Raw genomic sequence first — 5,316 nt, forward strand, 5'->3', positions numbered from 1 at the left:
TAATAAGAATGTAATAAGATGTAATAAGAAAGAATGTAATAAGATGTAATAAGAAAGGTGAAACAACATTACGTATGCACAGTAGTCCAATGTCTTAACCAATAAGAATTGAATCAAAATGCTCGTAGGCTCGAAGCGTCTCCGTTTCACAGTTGCCTTTGCAGATTAGGTTTTCGCCGGCTCGTAGCTCGAGGGAAAGGTGCCGGCACGTGCCGGGCTTCCCGACGATTCGCGTTTCGTTCCCGGAAAACGCGATCTCGACGACGGACGGTTTATCGATCGTCCTGGCGTGCGAATCCGCGCGACACACGTGCACACACATACACATCCGCTACGCGACTCCTCGACGATTTCGGGTACACGAGAAATTTTACATTGAGTCGGTCTCGGTTTCTGGCGTTTCTGAGGTTATGTCTGAGTATCGCTGTGGTAATTCGCGTAGACATCTTGCAGCGCACGGAAACACGCGTAGTGTTTCGCGTAGTGCGCCGCGAGATGTCGTTAAGAACATGTCAGAAATCAGGGACACTAGTCAGAAATAAGAGGACTCTAGTGGGAAAGACACAGAATGAGTGGGGAAAATAAGGAGAGTGTTGGCAATGAGTCGTGCGGGAATGAAATTTCTCACTATATTCCCGCACTAGTGCGGGAATATAGTGAGAAATTTCTCATGCATGGAATTGGCTACTTCGCACACAGATGGCGCGCACGGAATGGGCCACTTTCGATGCACGTGTGATATAAACGTTATTTTATTGGAAAAGAAACGTTCCAGCGAACGTTTTTCGAATGGACATTTTTACTCATGAGAAATGTTTCTAGAAATCGGTTATAAAACGTTTTGGAAAAACGCTTATAAAACATTTTTGAAACGTGTATGTGCTACCTGGGTAAGGATCTATGAAATATTTTTAAATTATATTATTCAAGCTTTTTTAGATTGCTGAATACTAAAATCTGATGTCAAAGATAGGCCGCGGGGGGAAGTGATCCGCGCAGTTCCTTGGGCCTAACGCACCTACGGCATCTCGAGTTCAAGACATCACGGACATAAACACACAGTTACACTTACACGCATGCATATACACATTCCAGTCCAGTAATTTCCACTCAGACTACCAGTAAATTCCACTCAGACTTTGCTACGCAACAGTGACTCACAATCAGACTTTGTTAAACAAACAGCTCGATCAAATCTGGCCGTACTGTCCGCTGAAAAGCGGCAGGAGCCAATATAATATAAGAAGAAGAAGAAGAGATATGTCAAAGGTAGCAAATTCAATTTAAATTGTATGAAAAACCTCGTAAATAATTCCAAAAATTTGAATGTTTTTAAATTTTAACATCTGCTATATTGATTAATTCTGCTATTTTGAATTTATCAACTTTGACATCGTATTAGTATTCAGCAACCTGAAAAATCTTAAAGTTGGAAAAATTTTTATGCAACACGTGCATGGAAAGTGCCCCATTACGCACGCTACGCGTGCGTGATAGACCACTTTCCAGGCACTTGCAACATAAAATAGGGAGTGTAAGCCGTGTGTAAAGATGAAAATTCCCGGGTGCGGTTACCGCACTCGCCTTCGGCTCGTGCGTAAACTCCGCACCCGGGAATTTTCATCTTACCTCACTTGTTACACAAATAACTATTCTTTCTTTAAAAAAAATCTTAAGTTTGAATAATATTATTATAAAAAAAATATCTGGTAGCCTACCAATGAGAGAGCCTTAATGCCATATATAAATCACAACTTTGACGAAAATATCAAAACATTGCATATCGTAATTATAATACGCCAAAATATATAAAAATAACTATTTGGGACTTCAAAATTGATTATAATAAAACTTCTTCAATATACGTCGTATCATAATTATATAGTATACCAAAATACACTAAAATAGTACAATCCTTTTTTGCAACTTTACAACCACAAATTTCTCAAAATTGTGACGCGATAGAGCAATTTGGTAAACGAAATCATATTCAGCGCCCAAAAATCTACGATTATCTTATTTGTTCTTGTGAATTTTTTTTGCATGAACAGTGTAATTAGACTTTGGAAAAAATAAACGGTACAAAAAGTCTAATTAGAGAGAAAAAATTAAAAGTACGAAGTCGAGTTCGTATTTTGAGATCGGATCGTAGAACGATTTCGACGTGCAAACTTCGATCAACTTAATCGGCGATTAATTCAACTGACACAATCGCTTACAGCAAAATTTCTATGTCGTCCCTAATCCCTAATCTTTTTTTTCCACGTGTCAAAAAATTATCAATTCTATCCATGTTAATAAAAGAATATAGATATTACTTGATATTAAGTCAAGTAATATCTATACCATGGTCAAGTAATATTTATAAGTCACGGAGTTTGGTCAAGTTTTCGTCATCTTAAAATAATCTACAGATTATTTTATTAAATCATTGACTTTTTTTAGCGGAAATATCGAGGAAGTTCACCGCTTAGTTGTGAATTTCTATAAAATTAAATGTCTTCGAGACATTTCGTTTGTTCTTCACGAACTTCTTGTATTTTTCATCTTTTCTGTTTTTCTTTCTATAATCTATGATAGTAATACTTATTTCATCAAGTGTAAAAGGTATAACATATATAATGCAATTATGAGGAACAGTTCTATTAATTCGTCGAAGTGAGACCAGTTTCAAATTAGTCCGGATGAGATTGCATAATTTTGAATATGTTATTAGTTTCGCTAGTGTCTTACTCTGCTACTCATTAGGTCGTTACTAAAAACCCCTCGTATCGTTTCCTAATAAATTACATGAATCTTTGAAAGACACAAGTTGTAATAAGTATAGCGTCTTCCTTACGGAGATGTAAGATTCTACTTGAAGATGATTTGCAACGATGATCTAGAGGCGATCAATTATGCGATGACTCGATCATTTGCGCTATATGGGCTCACGCCCAATATTTTTATTTCTATAAGTTATCTCCGTGTGATAACTTTGCAGTTGGAGATACGATTGGAGATACGGTCGCTCCTTCGTGTCACATTTTCTAGATCGTAATACAGAACTAATGTAGACATCAGATATAAGCATGTTCTCGCAGCTATAAAGTAGAAAGAGAGAGAGAGAGAGAGAGAATAAAATAAAATAAAATTGGTCGACGCTGTACAGAACATCCGGGCATCGATCCAACGCCAACGTTGCGACATTTGTAGATGTTCTTACATAGAAACTTTGAACAACATTCGCACGAACATAGAGCACGTGCGAAATGAGAAGCAAGGAACTTTCGAGCGCAGAAAACTCGATCGTTTTATGGCCTCTCTTCGTGCTTCGTTTTAGAAAAAGCTCGTGATTTTCTCTCTCTCTCTTTCATGCGCCTCCGCAGCGTACGTGTCTTTCGCAAATTTTGAAAATAAGATTATCGGCGTGCGCGACGATTCCAGTTAAATTGCGCGTTTAGACACGCGCTCTCGAACCTAAGTAATCTTTAGCCACGAAAATAACGTGCACGAAACGCGCGCTGTATTGTCCAAGGACATCGCGCCGGTGTGCTGCACGTTACACGCACGTGAATTATATCCGGATGCAGAGAGAAAGCGCGCGCGCGTACATACAAATCCTATCGGAAAGCTTTATCGGAAGAGACTAGTGCATGAAAAAATATTCAAAATTGTATGCAACAAAAAATTAAAAAAAAATACCATTGTATTGTATTTGACATCGTTTTAAGTACGATCCGGAGATGCTTTACGATCATCTCATTGACTAAAACGATCTTAAGATAGATTATGTAATAATACAAAAACACCCAATATTTACCAATAAAATTCAAATGACATATAAGAAATAGAGCGAAACATTCAATCTGTGTACTTGATTCCTTTAAAAACGATTAATATTCTTCCTTTCGCTTCCCTCCCTTTGATTTATTTCTTTATTTTCTTTTCTGTATTAACGTTTTATTTCATTATTTCGTATTTGGGATTAATTTCAAGATTAAAGTTAAGTTGACAAAATAAACGTAAAATAGAACGAAAAATGGAACAAAAAATTTTTTAAAGCGAATTTGGTCGTTCGTACTAGTCTGTACTAGCACACTAAAGGCTACCAAACGCGAAATTATTTAATTATAAAAACGTAAGATAAACACTTCGACCGATAAAATGCCTAACATTAATATTAAAATACTCAGACTAATGCATGTACATAAATTAGACTGCAACATTACCGTATATTAAATCATACAGTGTAAAAGATTGTGTCTCTAATAAGTGGTCAGGTAGCAATCATATGATTGCTGAAATAAGAAAACAAAATATAGAAATATGAATAAAATAAAATGAAAATTTATTCAAAAGATATATTAATTTATTTACTGAAAAATAAGATTATTAACACTTGGATTGTATTCAGCGTCAACACTATTCGTATTCACACTGTGGTTTCGTATGTCTGTTTATTTTTGTTCATATTATTTTTACAATGTCCGTTTTTGGTAAGGTGCACAGTAATGCGCTCGCGTTTCGTATTATTATTCGTATATAATATATTCGTATATAATATAATTATTCGTATATAATATATTCGGTCACGACAACGTCTTGAGGATGTGCCCCAGGTCGAGCCGGTGGTTGCATGTAATAACGCGTAGGACACACACACGTCGCGACAACGCCTTGATGTCGACTCAGGATCGCGATGACGTCTCGAGCTTATGCTCGGATCGCGATGACGCCTTTGAGACGACTCGGGTCGCGACAACGTTTCGTATAAGATATAATATCTAAATTGTGCGATCGTGCTTCCGCTATGACCGTACTCTTCGATTGACTACTGCTAACTGACTCGAGTCGAGCCGTGCGCCACGATTCCCGCTATTGTTAATAAAAGCAAGATTCGCTCGATTGGTGGATCCTAGATCCGCCCTCTGATTCGCTCACATCCACCAATCAATTTATATGTCAAGTTACGACGACTTATTTTGTTGGAAACGAGACGGAGATAGCGGAAAGTCACGGATCCCATATCACAGGCACCGAAGACGCTTGAAATTATGCCGCCTTGTTATTGTATATATATGTGTGTGTGTGTCTCCGTCGCTGCCCATATATATATATTTATTTATTTATCTTACGGGCTACGTCGTGCACGACTTTCGTTTACCGGCGACACAACAACACTTATCTGGTAAAAAATTGTTTATATAAAAATACACACACACACACACACACACACATATACATGCGCGCGTGCGTGCGTGCGTGTGTATATATATATATATATATATGTGTGTGTGTGTGTGTGTGTGTGTGTGTGTGTGTGTGTGTGTGTGT

The 5,316-nt window shown here is 37.5% G+C and overlaps 2 protein-coding genes across 4 annotated transcripts in view; both read right to left on the bottom strand.

Moving 5' to 3' along the window:
* Nucleotides 1–1,224, bottom strand: part of LOC112462426 — a 10,380-nt gene extending 9,156 nt beyond the window's left edge. For both annotated transcript variants that reach the window (XM_025028181.1, XM_025028180.1), the window contains exon 1: nt 73–1,224. The gene's annotated coding sequence lies outside the window, so the exon portion shown is untranslated. The remainder of the gene's footprint in view (nt 1–72) is intronic.
* The window catches only part of LOC112462428 (brahma-associated protein of 60 kDa-like), a 21,489-nt gene that overhangs the window by 14,107 nt on the left and 2,066 nt on the right, over nt 1–5,316 (bottom strand). The window lies entirely within an intron of this gene.

This window comes from Temnothorax curvispinosus, unplaced genomic scaffold (assembly GCF_003070985.1).
Source record: "Temnothorax curvispinosus isolate PA1 unplaced genomic scaffold, ASM307098v1 QBEX01012418.1, whole genome shotgun sequence".
In the NCBI taxonomy this organism is placed as follows: Eukaryota; Metazoa; Arthropoda; class Insecta; order Hymenoptera; family Formicidae; genus Temnothorax; species Temnothorax curvispinosus.